This window comes from Epinephelus fuscoguttatus, linkage group LG17 (assembly GCF_011397635.1).
Source record: "Epinephelus fuscoguttatus linkage group LG17, E.fuscoguttatus.final_Chr_v1".
Taxonomy (NCBI): domain Eukaryota; kingdom Metazoa; phylum Chordata; class Actinopteri; order Perciformes; family Serranidae; genus Epinephelus; species Epinephelus fuscoguttatus.
The window spans coordinates 30,909,487-30,935,683 of record NC_064768.1 but is presented as its reverse complement, the minus strand read 5'-3'; the positions used below and the strand labels follow the sequence as shown (position 1 = coordinate 30,935,683).

At 42.0% G+C, this 26,197-nt stretch overlaps 1 long non-coding RNA gene across 1 annotated transcript in view; it reads left to right on the top strand.

Moving 5' to 3' along the window:
- The window catches only part of LOC125904966 (uncharacterized), a 127,835-nt gene that overhangs the window by 43,401 nt on the left and 58,237 nt on the right, over positions 1–26,197 (top strand). Inside the window, exon 2 of the long non-coding RNA XR_007451606.1 lies at positions 12,257–12,385. This is a non-coding gene — a long non-coding RNA (uncharacterized LOC125904966). The remainder of the gene's footprint in view (positions 1–12,256; positions 12,386–26,197) is intronic.

The following is a 26,197-nucleotide window of genomic DNA, read 5'->3' as shown; positions in this document are numbered from 1 at the left end:
TTGTGGTCACGTGGTTATCATCACAGCTCTAGATGTAACTTCAGTTGATTGAGTACAGGAACTGCAAGGAGAGGAAGAGGGAGTGAGACGACACCTAGAAGCAGGCAAGAGATTTGACCAAATTAGGGCTGTCACATTCTGGTCGGCTGGTCGATATGCTTTTGCCCAACCGTACTCTCATTGGTAGGATAGTTCCTGGCGTTAATTCATAAGGCTGCGTGTCCACCAAAATGTTACTATTCCCAGCTGAAAACTGCAGTTGTTGTTGTTAATAGACTTGCACCTGATTAATCGGCAGTGCTCAGAATCGGGCCAGTTTTCACGTGATTGGCCGTGACCTGCGACTAGGTGGTCAGACTAAAATATGCCAATGTGAAACGCCAGTCAGATTCCTGGCGCACTGCATGATTGACACCGTGTAACATCAGCAGCGCACACACGCACAAGTGCCACTCACAGCTTGGGCAATGTGAGGAAGGGGACCTCAGGGACACACTGGTTCGGGTAGGACAACTATGGAGTAAATGATTCCTGCCAGAGAATCAGGTTTGAGAGGATACTTTAATTTTCAATGCAGGTGGTTCACAACAAATGTGTATGTGTGTGGTTCTGAAATAAACAAAAGGAAAAATAGGTTTACACTCAGTTCTTACAAATATTGCTTCTCACCTTAATCCTTCATGCACACACAACAAAAGAGAGAAGGAGAAAGTTGTTAGTTGTCCGTGTTAAACTTAACTGTGGAGCTCTCACTGCTGCACTGTGCTGCTTGAAACTGACGAGAAGCGCGTCCGCATTCAGAAGATGCGCGACCTACACCATGTCGGCCGTAGGGAATTTTTGTCTATTCAAGAAATTACCCACAAATGCTATACACCAAGAATTATTATTTTATTTATCCATGTTTTTATTTATGTATGCCTTTTTTACTTATTTATTTTAATACTCTACCTATACTGTAGTTGTATTTGAGCAAAAAGGAGAATGTTTCTTAACCCGTGTCACTGTTTTTGTTTGTTTGTTTGAGATGATTATTGAAAAGCTGGTTGTATCTTGGTTAAAATGTTCTAATAGGGGAAAGATAATATATTATAACAAAATATTGCAATATCTTGTGTGCTGTAAAGTGGTTTGAAAAAAATGAAATCGGAATCGGCCGTCCAAACACTGCAAATCAGAAATCGGGATCGGCCCAAAAAATTGTAATTGGTGCAAGTTCATTCTCGGAACCCATCGGCTGTAATCGGCATCTGACTTCTGGCAGACAGCGATATAGCCTCTGGGGGCAGACCCCCGATTTTTTGGCATTCCGGTTTGATTTGAGCGGAGGAGGTGAATTTCTGTTTCCGACTTCCGTTTATATATAAGTAAATATGCTGAACCATTGCGATGGATTCAGAGTTTGCAGTGACGCCAATTATGTTGCGCCTCGTTAGTTCACCGCACGGAGCGTTTAACCTGGCAACAACTGCAGCCGGCTCAAACGTGATTGGTCAATATCACGCGGACTACAAACAGCCTACAACCGGAAACCAGGGCTCTTCCGCTCTTCTTCCAGAGGCAAGATCTCCGGGGTTTGCCTACAGACTCTACATTCACTGAATAAATAATTGTAGAAGACATTCAGTGTTGGACTTTAACAGTATGGATTTATTTTACCAAGTCTCCAAAAACACACTGCAGTTTAAGGCCGGATTATAAAGCTTCTGAGAGGAGAAGAATCACACCGGAGCCCGTGTTGGAGCAGCTTGACGGCTAATGTTAGCTTCTGGGCTACAGCGTTACATATTCAGTGTTATTAACATTATGTTGTATATGACATTGTCAACCCCAGCATTAACTACTGTAGTGTACAGCATGTCAAAAAGGGTTTCCTCAATAGCGCCATTGACTCTTGAGTGGCGACACAGACTTGCACAGGCAGCCCAGGTACAGAATTGTTACAGTGCACAGTTTATTTTTGTGTATATTACATTGGAGATTACATTTATTTTTCAGTCGAGACATTCCACTTGCCAGAACAGTTAACTTGCCCTTGGTGAGTGTTAATGTCTGGCCTTGCAACAGGAAAAAAAAAAAAAAACAAACGTTCTGATAGACACACATTAGTTAATCAAGAGATGGTGTACAGATTTTTTTCACCCTTCGAGCAAACGATTGAAGAGTAGGTAGAATTTCAGTCGACCAAGATTGTCTTTGGTTGATTGCAGCCCTAGACCAGACAAATAAAATGCAGACCTGTTGATGTACTTCAACCTGCGTTGGGCCTCTTCACATGAGTCAGCTGGTGTTTGTCACTGTTAGCAGGGAGTCCACTCTGCAGTGTAGTTCATACACTTCAGTGATAAACCAGAGAAGTGTACAGTAACACTGGGCGCCATGATCAAAGAAAGTTTTGTATCACATCAAAACCTCAGTCCAAACTCGCTTCCTGCCCCATTTCCCTCCCTCTCTTTCTTTGATGGATGCACTAAAGGAAAAGTCTAAAAGTGCAGTAGGCCTGTGGGAGTATTACACCCCACCGGCACCAAGGAAGCCAGACTGCAGTACATGCAAAGAAGGTGTCAGCATGAGAAGAGCAATGGCTTTTTAAGCTTTAAAGATAATGCTGAAAAGTTCTTTGCTGGTGCAGCTTTTAATTAAACAGATAATTTAAGGCTTTTAAACAAAGTGACTCTAAGATTGAGGTTTAACTGACGATCTGTATTAACTTCTTCTTGTTCCCTCTTCTTCTTCAATGGTTTGATGGTACCTTATTTTTGAATTAGTTCACTCATTATTTGCATGGCAGTAGTGGATGGATTAATTGTATTTTCTTTTGCCTGTTGTCCGAAAACTTCGTAAAAAAAGTGCACAACATGTGGTTTGAACTCTGGTGTCTTTGAGATGCTCACTCTGCTATAATGCTGAGGCAATGGACGTGAAAGGACAATCTTGTCTTTGTGATCAAAACCTGGGATATTGGATATGAGCACTGCAGGACACTACAGTGGACAACACAAGGGCGTTCCCCTGTCATCGTGCATGGACCACACTGCGGACAGTTTTCCAATTAGTCTTGATGATACTGAACTTGTAGTTGCCTCATGCATAACGTATTGGTCTAAACTTTCCCTTCAGCTAGCTCCGGACTCAACGCAGATGATCAAAATGTGCTCTGAATTGTGCCAAACTTTGATCAAACGCGGCTGCCACCGTGCCAAATTACCAACTATAAAGTGATAGGGTTTGGCCTCGTTTAACTAACTGATAAAAAGGCAGCCTCATTCGGATCCCAATCCCTCTGTCAAAAGTAATTCCTGCTCTCACTCCATCCCTGAATTTAGAAATAGGATGACTCACCACCTTCTTTCTGCCAGCTAAAATCTGTTCACGTCTGTATACACACACACACACACACACACACACGGATAGTTTCTACCCCTTCACTGTCCCTCTATGCATTCTTGCATTCTGACCGATCAGACTAGCACAAACTGTACGTCCCATTCTCCCTTTCAATAATGCAACAAGTTCTTTTTAAGCCTCTGCACCGTATTTTATGGAGCACTTAGAGAAATAATCTGTGCTGGAATTGCAGCCTATGCGGACAAACGGGAAAAATAATGCCTCTTACCTTATTATTATTTTTTCCCTTCCCTTTCTCAGTTATTGCTTTGTTGCCAGCCCTTCTTCCTTGGGTATTTTTTAGGGCTTTGTTTTTCTTCACCTGTAATCATGTCTTTTTAGCCATGCACTGTATGTGATGTAGAATTATAGAGGGAATCGCCTTGTTGTTTACTGATTAGAGGCTTTTAACAGATGACGTCTTGATGTTAGCTTTGCTGCTACTGTTAGCTGTCCCTGTCAGCTGCAGCCACTGATGCTTTCTAGACATCGTGATTTCCCAAAACTGAATAAATACCACACATAGCAACACAAAATTGCTTTGCTAGCTCAATCATGTTGTAACTAAGATATCTGCTGGAAAAAATATTTTTTTCACGCACTGTTTATTGAGTTACTGAGTTATTACAGACACCGCTGACGGCTAACAGCTAACGGTCAGCCCAGCTAATCTACGATAATCATGTTATTAATTACAAAACGTGCACACAGATGTATTTCAAAATGAGATTTCACTGTGAAATGGGAACTCTTAACTTTTCATTTTTAGACAAAAAATAATAATAAATAGGGGAATGAAAAGGAAATGTGAGTAATATATATTTAATATTTGTTTTAAGTGGCCTGTCTAACTTGCAATATAAAATTTATTTGTAACGTTTCGGTACTAGACCTTGTTTGCCTGATGAAGGTCTAGTACCGAAACGTCACAAATACATTTTATATTGCAAGTTAGACAGTGTGCGGGAGTCCTTTTGCAATTTTTTGGTCTTCTCCCTCCAACGCACCTGTCTTGTTTTAATAGATGTGCGAAGTGAGTTCCTTTGTTCCTGGCGACTAACCAAAAATTTAATTCAGACTAGTCGACTAGTCTAAAAAAAGTAAAACACTCAGAAAACAGTCAAAATTTAGCACAATTTAACATTGTCCCAAAAATATTGTGTGCATTAAGAGCCCTTTGAAGCCTTTAATCACAATCCTCAGCAACCATGTCAGATTTTAACTACCGCTGAAGTACGAGACACTTTGGGCCGTGTCATATGAATGTGAACATGAACATTGCGGCTCCACATAATGCATTAACGCCCTGAAGCCTTTATCTTCTACAAAGTTAATTGGAATCACATCTTGCAAGGTCATTGTCGTGATGAGCTGCGTTATCGTCTCAGAACGTATGGAGTCACCGCGTCTCCGGGTGAACTATGTCAGTTTGTGTTGTGTGTGGCTAGCACCGCTAGCAGCAGCAGCCGTCGTTCCGTGCAGGTTAACATCCAAATGCTTGAGTTGAACGTGGTTGTGCATTGCTCCAGTTAGTTCTGACACAGCCTACATGCTACCTTGTGTTGATTTTCTAGATCAAAGTACTGCCGAACAGCGCTGGTTTTGCGAATGGACATCTCTCCAATTTTCCCCCGTGCTGTTTTAAAACTCCAGTCTACTTGAGCATTACGGTGGGGAGGGAGACTGCTGTCTAACGGCTCTGTAGCACCCACTAGTGGCGGGCGGCTGCATGACAGTTAAGTGGCCTTGTACTTGAATAAAACACTAATAGGTTTAACCGACTAATGTTTCTGGTGCCGACTAGCGAGGGGACGGACGTTTAATCGCTGACACGGCTAGTCGTGCACATCCCTAGCTTGAACAGCCTGAACTGATTAACTGCTTTATAGTGTGTCTGTGTTTAGTGTGAAGCCAGTGTTCTACTACTCTGTCTCTGGCCTAAGATTGTGTCTGTTTTCACAGACAAACACAAACGTAACAACTTGCATTTCTTTTCTCTCCTTTTTATGATGGATCAATGAAGCATCAGGGGCGTTAGCTTTAAAATAGCTTTTTGGCCCAGGCACATTGATCCGTTGTGTGTTTGTCTATCAAAATGGAATCAAAATCTGCTGGAGCTCTGTACAACAAACAGGTATTCCTCATTGTATAGTAATTTAAAACAGACAGATTAACCAGCACATTGGATCTATGGAGCTGGGCTGAGGGTTTTGTTAAGTTACTAATCTACCATGCATCCCCTTCACCCGTGGTAACATCCTTCCTCTTAAGGTGTTCCCGCAGTGATGTTGGGCTGCTGTGCCATGCAAGTGTAGGGTACACTTTTCTCCACTGTATCGTTTGTCTCTGCCATCGCCATTTATCAAATGCTCACTCCAGAGACAAAGGAGACGACGTTGTTTCTTTACTTTATCGTGTGATTTATACAAGATGCGGCACTGGCTGGCTTACTGCCCTGACTGTAGGAGACGTTGCCGCAGTGTGTGCTGTGCTTTATAACATGGATAGCAAATGGACCGCACTTCTATTGCACCTGTCTAGTCCTCTGAACACTCAAAGCGCTTTTACACTACGTCACATTCACCCATTCACACACATATTCACACACTGGTGGCCAAGGCTACCATACACGGTGCCACCTGCGACTCAATAAGCCTTCACATGCTCTCACACATCGATGGAAAAGCCATCAGGAGCAGTTTGGGGTTCAGTGTCTTGCCCAAGGAAACTTCAGCATGCAGACTGTAGGAGCTGAGGATGGAATCACAGATCTTCCAATTAGTGGACGACCCGCTCTACCTCTGAGCCACAGCCGCCCCAACATACAGCCAACAATGATGAAATTCGCTGCCAACTATTTTAATCGATGTAATCGATTTGTTGTTGCGGTCCCAGTTGCAGTGGCATGCCAAGCATATGTAAGAGAACACTCGCTGACAGTAGCTCTAGTTCGTGCCTCTCACACATACTGTAGCTGCTGGTAACTTTAGCGAGCCTCCACAAGTGCCGCGATGGATGGATGCGCAGGAATGCACTTCGCCATCAATGCTACACTGTGTGGTGGTCAGACAGTGTCCCCTGTGTCCCTACACCCCACGCATCGTCACGCTACGTAGCCACGAGGTCATGCCTCATTCAGTCTTTTACCCACACACACACACACACACACACACACACACACACACACACACACACCACTGCTCTGTAGCATTTGTTAATTTTACTGGGAGTGAGGGCTCAAGCAGAATCCTAGGGTGTAGTTTCTCTTTAAAAAGAAAGGGAATCTTTTGTGCATTTATTACTTATGACAGACAATACAAAGATGTGCAGCTGATTTGAGGATAAATAGATTGATGGGAATTAATGACAAAAACATAAAATTTACTTCAGCTTTCTCTATTTGTGTGAGGCTTTGGGTTATAATTAATGAAGTAAAGGCCTGGACATAAAATAGATCTCATAACATAGTTTTGATGTGACTGAGACATTTAACCAAACTTGTGTATCAACCTGTCGTCTTTAATTTATATTTAATGGCTCAAAAACAAACCAGTTATCTTAAAGAATACAAATAGAAAGCTTAATGTCATAATTTGTTTATGTAATCAGTCATTTATACATTTGGACAGCTCAACAGCCGTGCTACAACTTTTGAAGAGTATGAAAAATGTGGCTGAGTGTCGAAGTCTTGATAGAATGTCTGACTTGGGAAGTTAATTTCTTTAGCAGTTTGGCTTTCACTTGTTTCCAGGGACACAGAGACAAGTTTTTCATGGCCCATTGGCCTGATCTAATTTGGTGGAAGAGAACACTCTATGTCTAAATTTGTCACTGCGGCCACCAAGGTTGGCACCGAAGGATGGATCACTGAGCAGCGCCCCTGTCTCCCATATCAATTTCGAACCAAACCCTAAAAATACCCCCAATTATACAGAGGAGAAGGAAGTGGCTATTGTCCATTTCTATATGTTCTGACCCCAGGGTGCCACCTGGATGAGAAGGTGTCGAATATAGAACGTCCTGGAGGACAGGAGCACGTGGGGAAGCACTTGATTAAATGTCACACGCTATACCTTATGTCTAACATAGTGCATAATTCAGACAAGAGCACAACATGTGAGTCATGTCATCAGAGCTTAGACAAGCAGTCAATTATCTGTTTAGCCTTCTTTCCCCAGTCCACCACTGTTAAATCAACGAAGAGCCTTGGGATTCACACAAGAGCTCTGTCACTTTGTGCTCGCCATGAGACTGTGCAAGCTGCGTACTTCAAAAAATAAAGCCCAATTATGTCAGCACCTCCAAGCACCAATGGATGCCCCATCCTCTCTTCTGTCAACTGACAGCCTTTCAGGGCTGTCAAATCCACCCGCTAATCAGCTAATAACACCAACAATTGGTAATTAGGCATCCCCAGAGTAAGCAATTAATTATCGGTTCACAACGTGCCTTCCCCCCGCTAATAGTTTGGTAAAAAGACAGCCCGCTTGATGTTATGTTTAATAGTCATAAACTTTTATTGCCTCTCAAACACGAAGAGTCAATTACGTAGGCGAGTGAAGATGCCTGCTCCAGGCCCTGCTGGGGAGAGAGGTTGATTAAGGGTGTTAAAGGCCCTGCAGCTTTAAAGGGATGGATGGAGAGTAAATAAACAGGGAGAGATAATTAAGGATTGGCAGAAAACAACAAGCTTTATTTTCTCTCTCTCTTTCTCCCAGTCTTTCCATCTTTCTTTTTCTCCTGATTGTGTATTGCTATCTGGCGAGAGAGTCTATGCCATTTTCTAGATTTAGTTTTTTTTTTTTTTGTGCTTTCCCAGTGATCGAGAGCTGAAAATCATGTGTTTGGGGTTTACTGGCTATTGCTAATGGTTTGCTTGATGGCTACATTAGAGCACTATTTGTCTTCTTTACATTTTTATGGACTTGTTACACAATTTCAGAAACTCAATACCTCAAGACTTCCAGAATTGCAGTCACTGGGGGAACTTTAGTCCTTTATCACTGGCTATTTGAAATAGTCTGCAACAGCTTGCACCTCTAAATTCATCACCATCAGTTCACCGTCTCTTTTACCCAACTGCAACCTCACTTTTACACTCGTAGATGGTTCATTTGGCCTTTGAATTCTGATCTGCTTCGTATTCACACTGACTTATCACAAGAGGAGTAAACACATCATATTGACGGACAGGTAACGCATCCATTGGGTAGTTTTGGTGATTTCATCCTGCATCATCAGTGCTACATGAACCCAAGTGAGGAAATCAAATTCTGATGACTGACAGTAAGGTATGCAGCAAATTACAGTGTATGTGGTTATTTACCTTGTGGTGTCAGAGGACCTCACAGCTCACGTTGGGAAACGGCTAAAGTAGATCGTGTAGGTCAGACACGTCTGTTTTAACTCATTTTTCTGATTGATCAGGGAGAACGCTGCGTATGTGTCACTGTGGTTACCAATTATTTTACTTACACGCTGCTGCCATAGATACATCTAAGCAATGAGGGGGATGGACATTTTCACATGGGGGTTTTTAGTGATGCATTTTGGTTTGCTTGAATTTTTTTCTCCATGAAAAGAAATCAAACCAAAGGGAAAATGCAACATGTTTACCAAATCTTCCACTGATTCCACTTACGTTGCCCTGAGAAAGTCAAGGTGTGGTTGTTTAATCAGCACCCAGTGTAGGAAATTGCCAAAATATAATAAAAAATGGGCTGTTAACAAGATTTTGAGGGCCCTTTTAAATTGTAATCAGTGCATTGTGTTGCTGTTTTTAATGAGAATTGAGCCCAGATTAAAATGCATACAGTAATCACCACCTTGTGCCAACATGAGTCCATAATAGAAGCATACTGTTGCTGCTCAGAAGAGAAGTGTGTATCATGTGTGTATAGAATGCTGTACTGTATCTGGGAGAGACAGCAGGAGACAGTTATGACTTTTTAGGTTTGTACTCAGCTCCTAATAGCCTTTATAATACGTTAATTTATGAATAACTTGAAAACTTTATCACTGTCTCTTAAACAGACAAGTTCATGGTCTATAGACACTGCAGAAGGTTTTTTAAAATATTTTGGAAAATAAAAGGCAGGGTATTTAAGTAGCCTTGCAGACATTGTGAGTATGAAATACATTTATTAACCTGACTGTTCAGCACTGCATCATCGGTTAGTAAACTGAAGACATACTGTGTAGATTTGAAACAAGCTCACCTCACTTGGTGCATTGACCTCAGGAGCGTTAGTCAACGGCACTGATCACCCCAATGATGATTCCATTTGACCACCAGTCAGCATGAACCATATGTCGGCTTTAACATAATGCTAGTTAGCTATTATTTATTGTAAACTTGTTGACATAACAGATCAAAGACAGTCTCTAGTGTTTGCATTAAAGGGAAATTTCGGTTTATTTCAGCCTGTCTCCTATCATCCTAAATTTGTTTCAAGTGACTAGTGACATAAAAATAATAGTTAGCATGTTAGCCGTTAGCCTAGATACAGCCGGGGCGCATAGTAGTGTCAGACCTGTTAAAACGTAAGTGAACAGGCAACCTTCAAGTGCAAAGTTAGTCCACTGAACAAGCTTTTTTTCCACAAAGACCGCCTCATATCGTTAGGATAAATGTCAGAGAACATATAGAAAACGACATGTAAACGTGTTGTCTTACCTTACCGGTGTGCTGCCATGTTTGTTTACTATTTGGCTCTGCTTTCCAAAGTGCGGCCGAAATATCGTGAGAACAAGCAGCGATCTCATACCGTGCCTGAAATCTTGCGAGAACAAGCAGCAACAGCTGGAAGGCAGAACCGGACAGTAGCCTGAAAAGTTCATTCATTTATTTTATGAAAGATTTATAGAATAATGCCTGACTTTTTGCCAGACTTCGACTTTGTGGAGGAGGAATTTGCGCTTTGGAAAGCAGAGCTAAATGGTAAACAAACATGGCAGCACACCGGTAAGGTAAGACAACACGTTTACATGTCATTTTCTGTGTTGTTCTCTGACATTTATCCTAACGATATGAAGCGGTCTTTGTGGAGAAAAAGCTTGTTTAGTGGACTAACTTTGCACTTGAAGGTTGCCCATTCACTTATGTTTTAACAGGTCTGACGCTACTATGCGCCCCGGCTGTATCTAGGCTAACGGCTAACATGCTAACTATTATTTTTATGTCACTAGTCACTTGAAACAAATTTAGGACGATAGGAGACAGGTTGAAATAAACCGAAATTTCCCTTTAATGGTACTGAACATGCAGAAATCACTGGTGCTTGTGTGTTTACTTTTTCACCTGTTTGCCTCCTTTAACAAGGTCTTGATTAGCTTTTGGCTGTCAATGGCTGGATGGTTGAGGCCTGCATGCTTTACACAAGAGAAGAGTTGTCTTAGTCACCTCTTCGACACCAAGTCAGTCAGTTGTAGAAGTGGCGACTTTCTTTGCTACCTTATTTGCTAGGGTTGGCGTTGGTGACAACCCAGGATTTGGGTTCCTTTCTCTGGTAGCCGTTGAAGCTTTTTTAATGTGGTACCAGGCCATCGCAGATCCAAAACAAACTTCGCTGCAGGGCTGGAGGGGCAGGGTACATCCTGGATAGGTCGCCCTACTATCGCAGGGCTGACACGCAGAGACAGACAACCATTCACACCTACAGTCAATTTAGAGTCACCAGTTAACCTGCATGTCTTTGGACTGTGGGAGGAAGCCGGAGTACCTGGAGAAAACCCACGCTGACATGGGGAGAAAATGCAAACTCCGCACAGAGGGGCTCCCCCCCCGAACCGTCTTGCTGAGAGACAGTAGTGCTAACCACTGCATCACTGTGCCGCAGCAAAAAAATTAAATGAGTTTAAGGAAAATTAAACGATGGCTAAATGTATGATTTTTTTTTTTTTTTTCAAAATTTTGGGGCATTCTGAGATTTCTTGAGGCAAATTTTCCCTTTGCCCCCCCACCCCAATATTTGACGCTGTCTGATCGCTTTCAAACCAGCTCAATCTATCTAAGCTAATAAACTCACTCACTGGCTGTTATGTTGCACCACTGTCTTCAAATATTGATCAATAACCAATTTGCTTTACATGCATAGTTGAGGGCTGAAGTGTTCTACAGTCACACTTGTTTGTACTAAAACACACACACCTGACCTATCCGTGTTACGGGTCAACATTCCCTGTCGCCACTTGCTCTTGGGCCTGAAGCAGATGAAAGCGTATGACGAGGGGACTTGTGGAGTGTTGCTGCACTCCTCGGCACCATTAGTGGTGTGTGGCTGTGCTGTGGCTCTCCCCTGCTCACAGTGAGTTATCCACCTCCTCCATCACCCCATGTCTCAGCAGCCTAATGTGGTCTGGGCTTGTTGTAGCATGCTGCACACAGGCCTGCCTGGTCAGCCATTAATACTCACCCATTTCCAGGAAGCTCTCTGGAACTTAAGAGATGGGAACAGCATGTGAAGACTTGATTTTTGCCTTTGTTTTGCAACATGTACAAAACTTTACAGAGTTAGATTTCCATGAGCAAATGTTGTATGGGAGAATACTTGAATGATTTCTGCTTTAAAGTCAACAGTTCAGGTGTATGCATACGCTGATGCATGTGTGTGTCTGCTTCTGTCTATGTTTAGTTTGTATTTTCTTTCAGTGTACTTACTTTCAAAACATTTTTCCTCCTGGCAGTCTGCAGGCTGTAGAAAGTCTTCTAGAGATTAGTCCTGTGAGTTTCATAATGCTTTTGTTGCCTTTAGCCTTTTTTTTCCTTTGCAGAAGGTGTTATTTGAGCTTTTCTTACTTTTGTTGCAGGGTATTACTTTCAGTATTGCATCAAAGTTCATCTAATTTGTTGTCCCAATTTCCCTTGCAGCCGTCGGTCAATCATTGGGGAAATGTTTCAGAAGAGCTCTAAACATGAGAGAGGAAATGAGCCGAGACGGATGTGCCCAAAAACACACCGTGGGAGATGGAAGCAAACGAGACAAAAGGCAGAAATGAGGTAGGAAGGATGAGAGGGAGAGCGGGAAGTGAGACAGAGAGAAAGAGAGGAGAAGGCAGGTGAGCTATGAGTGTGCTGACCTTCCCCCTCGCTGTCAGAATAAAATAAACCCAGCAGCCCCTGCCCCTCTAGCTGGATCAGACTGCCAGTCCATCAGCTGTCCCATTAACATGTCAGAACAAACAAACTAAACAAAAAACACAAAAGCGCCAGCGAGCGAGAGGACGGATGGATGGATGCCTTAGCTTGGAGGAGGACTGGCTGTGTGGCTGTGTAGTGAGAGATGTACTGCTGAGCATTGTGGATCTGTCATCAGTCATTTCTCTCTGTCTCGCTTTCTTTTTTTCCCCCCACTTTCTGTCTGCAAACAATGGCACAGCCATGCACCAGCACCCACAAGCCAAGCACAGAGAGGTTAGGGATTGCGTCTATCCACATGCATGGAATACTATTCAAGATTTATGAAGACGCGTCTCCTGAAATATTATTAGAATCTTGCGTCTTTTCGTCAGCGCAACATTGAAGTGGGTCACATTTTGTGATCTTATAAGCAGCCCTAAATTATGCTCCAACACACTTCCCTGTCTCATCTGTGGTTCACAAGGTGCAGAAGAAGACGGAGGGAGGGAGCCGAGCATGATGACTGAGCCTCTGCAAGCCAGGATGCAGATTGTCTATTTGTTTATATGTTTGGACTTTTAATCTTGTCAAGTGGGTTATAGAGCACAGCTGTCGGTATACAAAACCAGTGGGGTGGCTGATCTAATACATTGAGCTCTTTTTACCTCCCCGCATTACCCCCCACTCTATTCCCTCTGTCTGCCTTTCTCTAATAGCACACATGGATCTACAGTGGCTCCTGGTGGAGCTCTGAGGAACTGTGCTGTAAATTCAGGGATGCAGTGGTTGTGTGAAATCCTTGACCTAGTTTTTTCTACTTGTTTACATTGCATGTCTCTTGTTAATCAAATCAATGTTTGGAAAAACTGGTAGACCTTTCTCAAAATAAATAGCGGATGAAGGAAACTAGAGAAGGCCTCTGAATATGACAGATTAGCCCAGATCTATTGATTCTAAGTAAGAGAATATAGCAGCACTCTGGCACGGAGCACAACTGCTTTCATGGATTCTGGCAACTGGATGAGGGTTACGTCATATGAGTAAAGACTCAAGCATACTGCACTGTAGATGTAGAAAAAATATTTTTTTGAGAAAATCTATCTAGAAGGATTTTTTCTTGTCGGCAGGTCTACAAGAAACAAATACCTTAGACACCAGGTTTTCTTGTGTTCAAGCCCATCTCTTGGGGACGATTGTGGGAGATGTATTGTTCGTATAATAAGTCCATGGTGAATGCAGTCCGGGTGAGATGTTTCTTGTACTCACAGAAAATATTGATTAAGTCAGTATGCAGGGCAGAATTCCTGCACAGAACGCAAGGTCCTTCAGGGCATGAAGTAAGTAAAGCCTTTGGTAGATTCTAGGGAGAGAGGGCACAGCAAGTCATCGTGTTTCTCAGGCTCAGGAGCTGCTCACTCTCTTCCTTTTCCCTCCGTCTCTGCCAGAGGTGGTCTGGGGAATTTTGCACTACCTGGTGGAAGGTACACATCACAAAGTCTGAGAATTATTTAACTGGACAAACATATGGTCTTTGTTTATGCTCTTTGTATTGGCTCTGGTTTACCTCAGCCTCAGCTTGTCCTGTCTGTCTTTCTGGTGGCATTCCACATAAACGTGTCCTCATGTGAATTAGCTTAAATCTTCAATGTTGATGTTGGCTTCCTCACTTCCTGTCTTTAAATGCATATCTCTAACTCTGAAGTCAAACTGTATATTTAGAGTGAGGATTTAGCAGCTTTCCAGCTCAGTGCATCCTGCTGCTGATGTCGAAGGAACAGATTGACATTTTGGGTAATAAGCTTATTTACTTTAGTGCCAAGACTTAGATGATCACGTCTATATGATAAACTAGTTTGCTCAGCTTAGCTTAACAGATAGGGCTCTAGTTTCCCTGCGCAGCGCAGGGTGGCGAACCCTGCGCAGAGCTAGTTTTGAGCAGCGCAACCCGAGGCACGCTCAGTTTGGTAGTTTGGCAGACCGAGGTGCGCTGAGATGGGTGTGGCGGCAGAGCAGGGGGAGGTGTCGCCAGATACAGCTTGGTGACAGTTTCGTGCCAAAAGGCTTTGCCAAAGGTGCGCTAAAAGCTCGCCAGCTGAAACCAGGTCTACTGTCAGCGCAAGCGGAGCGCAGCCGGTGTAAGCCGAAGTTTAGCTGACCGGCGGACAGTGCGCACACGTCACCAAAACCTCACAGGCAGGTTTCCAGAATGTCAGGCACATTAACGATGCAATAAATACCCCAAAAACCACTATTCAATGCAACTATCTGCAATCAGCACATAAATGTATCTCTATATCAATATCTATATCCCGTCACATCTGATGCCAGATCAAAGGGGATTGACACCGTTTGGCACGCGTAATGGAAACCCAACCTGATTTGATTAACACAGCTGCAAACTAATGAGTTCACATCCCTCTCAGCCAACCACAAACAGCCACAGCATCAGACAGGGAGTATATATTCAGCATCTGTCATCTTAGAAAAGTCAAAAAAAAAGAAACAGAGCGAGACTGCGAGAGAGAGAGAGAGCGCGCACGAGAGAAATGCAACATTGATTTACAATTGTGGTGACCTCCTCCCAGGCTACCTTTGCATCATCAGCCCGTGGAGGTCTGCTCGCAGTGTCCCCTCCTGGACCAAAACATCAGTTTCCTCCTGGGAGAAGTTTGGCCGTCTGACGCTGCTGCTCTCTTCTGCCATGGCGAATTGAGTAAACTCTCATTACACCTTCGTGCTGCGCATTTAAGGGCGAGGAGAGGGGCACATTTGATTGGTGTGATCTCTGTAAAACCCACTCACGCCTTCTCTCCTCCCTCTTTCCGACTTGCACAGGTAGGAGGGACGAAGGTGGGAAAGATGAGTAGCTACACCAGCGCGCACGGTGTGCCAAACTTGCAAAATCCGCCAGACTTTTTTGTGATTTGTAATGAAACCAAAGTGTAAAGGCTGACTACTTTTTGGCCAGGTCCAGTAACACTCTGGATTCTGTGATGTTACTGTGCAATTGGAACAATCTAGCACATACACCATTGTAAAAAATGTCTGTATTTATAGGAACACCCTTAAAATATCACATCGTTTTACGCCGAGGGGGAAACACATCATTTGCTACTATTCTGAAAAGTTTTGAGGCTCTATGCATGTCAAAGTGACTTAAAAATCTAGAGAGATAGAGATAGAACCGGGTAGGAGAACACATCTGACAGCAGGATGTGTTTGGTCGCCTGTGGAATCTGCCGTCAAGACATGTCAATGTGTGCATTCTGCACTTGATTACAGGTCAACAATAATGTTAATTTTGCCTTATCCAAACAGCGATGGATTGTTTCAGGAGTACCATAAATAGCTGATTAATCGCTCCAAGTGAAGCAAACTACGTACAATGTTTAGCTTAAACTTTGTACATTGAGCAGCTTTACTCCCATTACGTTTTTGCAACAGCTAACAACATAACAATGGTTGCTTCCTAGCTCCCTTCATTTAAAACTGTAATGCCTCAGCTCCCTGGTCATAACAGTTTTTTAAACTGTCTTGCTGTAGGTTTAAAAAAGGAGGAAAATATGATACCCTTATTGTTCCATTCCAGTTCAATAGAAGAACACGTTTTGCAGCTAGTAATCTGAAAAGGCTGCAATCATGTCACCAATGCGCTTACGAGAGTAATGAAGGAAGTAGTATAAAGACCGAAAGTCTGTATAAGACAGCAGGTTGGGGTGGTGAATGGGTCAGACAAACATAGGACTTTACCCAAGAGACTGGTGTTTGTGTCCCATGTGAAACCAAGTGAGCTTTGAGTTACTTTAAGGTACGTTGTCACCATGTTTCTTTCCCTACACCTAACCTATGTCATTTTTCTTACATAAACCTAATCAGTGTAACTTTACGGTAAGTACGTCATGTGATGACCCCCAACCATGTTTCTTTTCCTAAACCTAACCTACATAGCTGCACATTAAAGGGCCAGTGTGTAAAATGGGTTGAAAACAGTGACATCAGTGGTCATATTCTAGATTGCAGGGCTCACTCGCTCACCCCTCCCTTCGGGTAAATGACGGTGGCCTCGTAGGGACAAAAAGCCTTGCGCACGAGTTTTTCAGGAGTAGGTCTATCTAGCGACGAGGTGAATGTTTGTTTAGAAATATAAGCCATGTTACGATATTGTAATGAATCACTCACGAGCAGGAGACCAGAGGAGCGTTCGGGAAAAAGGCCAGTTTATTTGAGCACTCCAGAAACTCCGGTAACACTCCAGGGCGTAAAAGACTCCGTCCCAAACTCTGACTCTTTTAGCGTAACAGACACACTTCATAACTTTACACACATACTCGTTTACAATACCGAGTGGGGACCCCCCTCCCCTCTCTGCTCCACCAATCTCCAGCCCACACACTGACTGACAGCGTAGCTGGTAAACAGAGCTCAGCTGTTTATTTAGCCTAGCGATATCTCTGGACTATAGTAGCTGCAATGGACGACTTAGAACGCGATTTGAAGAGTTTCTTGCAGGGGACACACACCCAGAGCCATACCTGTTTGAGCCGGAGCATACAGATGAGGAACTCCATATGTTTGATGCTGAGCGGGCAAGAAGAGAGGCTGAATGCACAGAATGGGATTCGGTGCTACTGCTGCCATCGTTGGGGAGATATATCATCAGGAGGAAAAGCCGCAGAGAGTGCATCACAAGGAGTGAAGTTGCATCTTCTTTTCCTCGCAGATGACGGTTCAGGTTCATTCTCTCCTGTTGCGTGGTAAGTGTGGTCCATTTGGAAACTTTATAACTAAAAAAACTTTTCACTACTCTCTATTGATGAACTACTAACACTCTCTGCTGTTTCCTCCTCCTTCTTCCTTCCTTCCGCTGTCTTCGTTGGTTCATTTATACACGCGAAACACGTTCTCTGGCTGGCTGGATTGTCCGCTCGGTCTGCCGTACATACATGGCGGCGCAAGATGGCAACCTCTCTAAAGCAGGGCCCTCGATATATATAGATATATATAAAAGCATAATTATAAGGCTACGAAAACCAAACGAATTTTATTTTATAGCGATTATACACTTGTATAAACATATTAATGGGTAGAATATTCAGATTCAGATTCAGATTGACAATAAACCATGCCAAATATTACACACTGGCCCTTTAAGTACGCAACTAACATCAGATTTTTTTAATTATCCTACAAACTATTGTATGTAATTTTTGGAAGATATTATTTAAACTGTTGTATGAAGATATGTTGAACAGTAAGCTTTCGAGGTGCTGGAAGGTACTTTGGCTGCAGGCTGTAGCAACATACTTACAGACAAGAGAGTTGTATGTATCGTCTCCTCTAACCCCTGACAAGAAAGTGAAAAAGCATATTTCACAAAATGGCAAACTGTTCCGTTAACAAATAACATGTCGATGTGAAGCTATACAAATAACCTTAAAATTCTGGTGGGTGAACTCATCCCTCAGAGCATCTTTCTGACCCCAAGAACAACCGTAACCCTATTCTTTATGTCAGCGAAAACAAAAAGTATACATTAATAAATAAAAACTTGAAACCTAATTTCAGCATGCCGAAGATGAAACACCCTCCTGATATGGCATTGGGAGGGGTCAAGGCAGTGCCACACATGGCAGGGAGGTTGATGAAGGGCCCACAGCTCTCTGACAACTTATTTTCGGTGGGTTTATCCGTCAACCATGTTGATTCCATTAGCTGGGACCTGACAGCGAGTGGCTGTGCTCCAAGCTCTATCAGTCTCACATCAGAAGCTAGTGAGAGAAAGAGAGATGGAGAAATAGGGAGAAAGAGACAGAGTGAGGTAAATAACGGCCGGTCCTGTTACTGTATGACTCCTCTTCTTTACAACACCCCTCCCCAAGCCGTGACTGAATCAAACAGCAGGATGCGGCATGACATGGTAGTCAAAAACATGCATAAACAGTCAAAAGATTAATAGCAGGCAAATAATGTCAAGGCAGAATTTTCACTCATGAATATGATGACAATGAGGTTGAGAATAGAGTTGACAAGGATGATGACAACGACCATTATGGCGGCATTAGAGACCAGCAGCATTATTCCGGCCCTGCTTCAAGTGGGTCAAAGCCCTAATGCCTTCTTTGTGAATATGACAAAGTGTAAAGCGACTGCCGCTGCTGCCTTGTTATACCCTTTTCCCACGCACAGCCACATAAATCTCCTCCTCATTTACTCCTCACACGATTGAAATTCAATTCCCCGGAAACTGGTTCTAAAAAGACACTTCAGGTCCGGCAAGTTATCGGTTTAGGCAATACCCATCCCCATTTAGGCCGAGCTGAATTAGATCTGGGGAAGAGGGAATAGGGTCAGACGACCATATTTCATCTTTAAACCAAAGCTCATATTTTTGTCTGAGCTTCCTCCCTGCCCTGCTGTCTTCATGAAAGCACCCGATGCTCGAATTTACTCCGAGTCCGAAATTACCTTTCTTCTGTGTCGCCCCTTTTTCCTAGCTCTCAGTCCATCAGGCTCGACTTGTTATTACAATTTCCCCTCAAAATGTGCCAGGGATGGATCTATCCAGTGTAATGATGATGGAAGTCACACTAAACAGGTCGGCGGTGTCTGTCACGGCCAAAGGGGCAGCTTTAACTACGAATAAGGGGCAAAATGACTGAGAAGAATGAAACATTACTCATTTGGGGGGTAATGAATTTGAACATGATTAAAAGTCCCTCATTCTGTTGAGCTCACACCCAAACAATCCAAGCTGGCTCAAAGTCAGGGTTTGACAGAGCAATTTGTATGATGCCTGAGAACTCATTAGCTTGAGAAAGCTAATTAAAGCTTTCTGAATGGTTCCTTGACCTGTGAAATCTGCAGGCCAGGCAACCGTGAGAGAAGACAGAACAAAGTAGAAATCTTGATTAAAACTCAATAGGAACTCACTACTGGAATTGATTGTTTAAGCTCATTCCAAGTCATGCGGGTTAGACATTGTAAGACCTAATTGTAGTTTGAGCAGCAGCCGTTGAGAGAGGCATGAACGAAAAACACTTGTTACATCTGTGGGCTCTGCTTAATCGATTATTGAAAATTGGGGTAACGGAGAAGAGCGTATCGCAGGCTATTAACATAGCAATCATTTCTGTTTGATTTAAAATCTGCGGATTTAACCATTTAATGGTCCCAACCAGATGAAAAAATTAGTTCCTTTGGGCACTTGCAACATTTCTATGTCAGCACATCACACAGTTTTTTTAATTATGAGTATCTACCAAACAGTAGATGTGTCCTTAAACAATAAAAGTACACTTTAATGAGTCTGCACTTTATTTTCTTAAAGTGTACTGCAAGATTGTTGTGTTACATATATATATCTTCACCAGCCCATACCCATTGGCAGCTTTGTCACCTTCTACCTATGCCAGTCCTCAATGCCTATGTGCAGTTTCACATAGATTGACCACGTCAGTGAGTAGAAAAACGTGGGACAGACAGAATGACTGACTGACAGAATGACACACTGACAGTTTCCGTGATTATGTACAGCATACCATACCATGACTTAGTCATACCAAAAATTAGAAAAAACAACAACATTGGGCCACAGGGGGAGCCACAGCGATCGGTCGCATTTTAGCCATTTTTAAGCATTGTTCTGTTGTTATAGCGCCACCCAGTTGTCAGTTAGAGTTAAATTTCTCCAGTCACCTTGAGGCGTCCTGTTATACGTATCTACCAAGTTTAGTAAAAATCAATATGGCGGTTAGGCCTAGATAAGAAATTAGCTCTCTAGTGCCCCCATTTTGTTTGATGGGGTAAATAATGGAGGGGTCCCCTCAGATTATGTGTGGTCATGTGCCTACAAAGTTGCGTGGTGATTGGTGAAACCCTTGAGATGTTATACACCTTTGTGTGATGAGCCACGCCCTCCGCAATATTCATTGCCTTATAGAAGCTCAGTTTTAGTAAGTTTTCCAACTTTTGACAAGAGGGAACTTTAGATATTGGTCCCTAGATTATGTTCACCCAGTTTCATGCAGATCGGTCAAACTTCCTAGGAAGAGATAGATTTGAAGTGTTTTTCAAAAAATTCAAAATGGTGGACAATTTATATAACCAGAAGTTATGGGTTCTTGAGGCAGATTTGTTCCTCACGAGGAGAGGCATCTCTGTGCAAAGTTTCATATCTCTACGACATACGGGACATGACACATGCCCATTCAAAGTTTGCAATTTCAGTCGGTTGCTATAGCGCCCCCCTTTGGCCAATTGATGTAATATTGCTTCATTCGCATCCTCCCATGACCCTCTACCACTGTGCCAAATTTCACATGGATTGACCAAGTCAGTGAGGAGAAAAACGTGGAACAGACACACAGACAGAGTTTTCGTCATTATATAGTAAGATAAGGACAAGAGAAATTTAATTATTAGAGCCTCATATTAGAGCTGCAATAAATACTCAGTTTCCAACTATTAAATGAATCGCCAACTAATAATCCATAAATGGGATTGAGTAATTTTAAAGACAAAAAGTCCAAATTCTTCAATTCTAGCCTCTTAAATGTGAATGTTTATCTGGTTTCTTTACTACTCTATTGCATTAAACTGAATATCTTTGGATTGTGAATAAAAATGTGAGGATGTTGGGCTTTGGGAAGCAACCAATCAATTAATCTAGAAAATAATAGAGTAAATGACAATTAAATGAATTGTTAGTTGCAGCCCTGTTAAAAAATGATCATTTTTAAATAAAGCAGAATAACCTCATAATCAGATAAAAACAAAAAAATCTCTGGTTCAGTCTTTGTAGAACGATGTGGTGTGCCAACAGGACCAGTTATTTAGGTGATAGATCATCTTTTTGTGGTTTTCCCTCAGCTATCACTGACTTGTTTTCCTACAAGTATTTCCCATATATTTCAATCTAGACGCAGGAGTTGCACTGCATGCAGTGGTCAGGGTGATGTGGTCAACGTTCACAACTGCTACTGTGATTAAATTTGATTTTGTTTAATTATTTTACCTGATTAGATGCTGTATTTTCAGAAAAAAATGGACAAAAACTAACATAATTTCAACAAATACACATTTAAGTAACATTTAATTGACAAAACCTTCAACAGTTTATATAGAAAACTCAGGATGAGACAAGTCCAGCTCATTTTCCAAAAAGATATCACAGCTCAAAATATCCTTTACCAAACAGCAGAGAAGGCTAAAGGCAGTTTAAGGTTTGCAATCTGTAAAATGCATCTCTTAGCTGCATTGTTTCACTCCACTGAGGGCGTCCCTGTGATTGAATATATTTCAGAAGTCACTGGAAGGGTCAGTCACTCCTCAAGATGATGTGTCATGAGAATTTCACTTTATAGAGTTCAATCCAAGGTAAATCCTTCCAGAGTGAGAGGCAGATGATGTTTTATTCAGAGACCCCCTGCTCTGACATTTTAGAAACAGTAGGAAGTGCGGATGCATGAAGCAGCATAAATGCAGTGATGGACCTTCCCAGGATGTCCATACTTGCTATTCCTGCATGACAATTCAGCTTGGGACACGAGACCACAGCTAGCAGGAGAAATCGGGAAAGGGGAGTGCCGGCAAAAATCACCTTGACCTTGGCTAAATAGGGGTGGAAAGGAGGGACAAAGGAAGTGAAGAATAAGAAAGTAAGAAAGGGTCTTTTTTTCTCAAAGGGTGAATCCCACAGGTGTTCCTCCTGTCTGACCTCGACAAAATGAAAGAAAATGGGCTAAACTCATCTCGGTGCCTGTAGGAAATTCAAGTCTGAGACAGAGAACAGAAGGGGAAAAGGAGGTTAATGCCCTCCGTGGAATTAAAGGCGGTGTTCCCCTGACTGAGGGCTTTGGAAGACGATCACACAGGGGATTGTCTGGCAAAAAACAGGATCATGATCAGAGATACTGTGATGCATTAAAGATTTCATCTGCTGCTTCATGGTGTCATTTCCATTTACACAAGTTGTCTCAGTTGCAGAACTTTTGTTGTCGGATAAAGTAAAAGTTAAGTAAGCAAGCTGCCGTTAAACACTCGCAGGTGTAGTTTATATTCCGGTCTGAATACACAATGCCGTGTGTCCGGGAGAATCAGTAACTGTTAAAACTGTGGAGATAAAGTGTAGGTAAACAGTTTGTCTGTTAAAGTTGCGGACTGTGAAATCCATTGAATTAAGGATGGAGACAGACCCAGAAAATTTCATAGCCTGGAGAGTCAGGGGACTGTGTTGAATATGTTACTCTTTTCGCACACTCAGCCTTCTTTATTCAATTTTCACATCTTTTTCATCTTTTCATATCATATTTATACTGTTTTTATCCTTGCTCCCTCTCATCCTTTCATGCACACACAAACACACACACACACACACACACACATACTCACTGTGCGACGAGTTCGACATGATCTTTCATTCAGGCCGGCGGCTGAGCTTAATGTGGTCCTGGGCTCCTGAGTTCCCTTCAAATGAGTTTTTCTATTATGCGTCTCCTCGCCATCCACTGCAGGGCTATTCCCTCACAGCCATGTGGTCGTGTGTGAATACTAAGCTGCCAAGAGTGAGTATCGGCATCAGTATGTGTGTGAGAGAGAGAAAGAGAATGGGGTTAGCTATAGGCTTGCATGGTACTATAAAACAAATAATTTGATAGACTCTTTTGTTTTCTGGGACTATACATTTTACACCAGGCTTGGTACTACTTCTTCTATCTAACAACCGAGTGTAAGGTCCTGAACGCCCCCTGAAGAAAGATGAATCCCCTTGCAAAGAACTTTGGCACGTCTAATAGAGTTCCAAGATAAATCATGCCCATTGATCATCCTCCTTCTTTATCTCCTTCTTCTGATTGTGTGTTCCGATCCGTCCTGTTGCTCTGCTCATTAGCATCCCTGGAACCAGGGGACGGATTCGCCATCGCTGCTCAGCACCCTGACATTGATCATAGGTCTCTATTTACAAATGCAGACACTCAAAGGCATTATCATATGCAAATATAAACCCATTTCCCTGCACATACATACCGTCATGCATACTATGTTACCTAGAATATGTTGAGCAATGCTAACGACCCCAGTTCTCAATTCCTCTTCCTCTGTTAGCATGACATCCTGTTGTTTCAGGATCAATACCTGGACAAGAAGAGAAACACTAATCCCTTCTGTATTTGTATTGTTTTCCGTTTCCTACCTGTGTGAGTTGTTGGTGCCAAGGGGCACCTCAGCAGATTTTTTAATATATTCTCAATACAGCAGTAATCTGTGTAAGGGATCGAGCGCTGATACTGGAAAGCTCTCCAGCATGACAAATATTCTGGTTGAGGGCAAATCATTTATACACGAGCAAGCTGCTTCACAAATCTAACTCATGGTATTGAAGAGTGCTGAAATGTGTCATCACAGATAAATTTCAAGTCCATAAGCCTATATTTGGCAAGATTTTCTCTGATCATTATCATCTTATGATCCCCCTCACTGTATTTTATGTTATTATGTAATCACAGACAGAGTGACGCTAACAGAATGACTAAGTACACAGAGACCGTGGTAATATGTGTGTGGCTGCGTGTGCACATGTACGTGCACAAGAGAGCATTACAGAAGGGTAAAAAGATATGCCAAGTGTGGAATACTGGTTTGGCATGTGTGAAAATGAACACAGTGATTGGGATTAATGACCTTATGGGAGTCTAAAGTGGGCATAATGAGCTGGAAAAGGCATATTCTAGATAAACCCACTGGAATGGTAATGGAACAAACTGCTGGAGTCAGGGCCCAGTGTTGAGAGATATCGATGCTAGATTTAGACCTGATGGATTTAATTTCTGCGCACCTTAGGGTGATGAAGCTCTCTGATACTGCATTACAGCCAACTTTCCTTGTATTCTTGTGCAGCCGAAGTGTTATGTTGTTAGGTATCAGTCATGAATAGTGCATTATATAGACTACTAGTGAGATTTTTGGCCTTACCAGGTTGCACACATTTGTAGCTGTGCTAATAATAGATTGATTTGTTTCACTGTTAATTAGCTGTGAGGAAGTATGTACATTTTTTGACCCACCAAAACTATCATTCTCACTTTTCAGTATTCTTTTGTAAATCAGTCTACATTTATACACAGTACAATTTTGCATTGACTTTTTGTATAGTGTAGGGCTTGTGTAGTTATATTATAGTATAGTAATATTAGTAATATTTCAATGATATTGTAGAGTTGACTATGGGTACTTTGACTGAATAATTATATAGTGCGTTTTTGATAATGATCAACAGTAATGTGGCTATGATAATAAAATTGGTAAAGGAAAATAATAGCAACTGGAACAGTCCACTAAATTCAGAAAATTTACATCACTGTACTATAATGCAGCCTTTAGAATCAGAAGAAGACAACACTTGATATCCAAGATTTAAGAAGATAACTTGTCTCATGGCACATTAGTGTAAATATATATACATATATGTATTTCCCAGCCTTACTTGAATTTCACACGTAATTATGTATCAAACGTATGCTTAACACTGTTTGGTAACTAAGAAACAAACCCCAATCTATAAAAGTCCTATCCACTTTTAACCTCTGACAGCAAGCTCTTCAATGTATCCTCATACAATGGTCCACATGATATCTTATGTAAATGCACAGAGAATGGTTGGTATGACACGCAACAAATTAGCGCCCCAAGAATGACATGTACTGAATGTAAATTTACGTACTTAATGTGTAGTTGCATGGGTTAGGTGTAGGAAAAGAAATATGGTAACAACACACCTTAAAATAACTAAAAGTTTTTTGTTTGTTTTTTTTAAAGATATTTTTTGGGCCATTTTGCCTTTAATGGACAGGACAGGTAAGCATGAAGAGGGGAGAGAGAGAGAGGGGGATGACGTGCAGCAAAGGGCCACAGGCTGGATTCGAACCCGGGCCGCTGCGGCAACAGCCTTGTACATGGGGCGCCTGCTCTACCACTAAGCCACTGACACCCCAAAATAACTAAAAGTTAATTTGGTTTAACATGCTTCTGACACCTGTCTCCTGGGGGAAAGTCCTGTGTTGTTTGACCAATCCATCACCCCAACCTACTTTCTTTTATACTTTCCTACTACTTGCTTCTTTACTCCCTTCAGTGGATTGGTCACGTAATAGTAGCCTTCCATATCTTGCAGCCTGAATATGGAGTTAGATTTGTGTCTTTAATACATGCGAGAAAATAAATGATATGAGAGAAAAAAAAATATTTGAGAAAAAAAGTTTTCACACTGATAGAAAAAAATAATAATATTTGAGACTAAAAAAAGTTTTGAGAGAAAGTATTTTGTCATGGAATATAAAAAATAATTTCAGATTTAAAAAATGATTTCTGAGAAAAAAAACTCTCTCAAAAAACTTTTTTTTTTTTACTCTACAATATTATTTTTTGCTATCAGTGTGAAAACATTTTCTCTCAAAAAAAATTGTTTCTCTCAAAACATTTTTCTTCTCTCTCTCAAAACCTAAGTCTTTGCTCTCGTGTCAGGATTTTGCTTTCACTGTGAAAATAATGTCATTGGCGGGGCCACGTTCCTATTGGCCAGTCTCAATTGAATTGACAGCTGGGTGAGGATCGTCTTGGGAGTCGAATTCAACTGAATCATTCATCATCTATGTCATCATCTTACCCAAATATTGGAGTCTCCACTCCCAGATAACG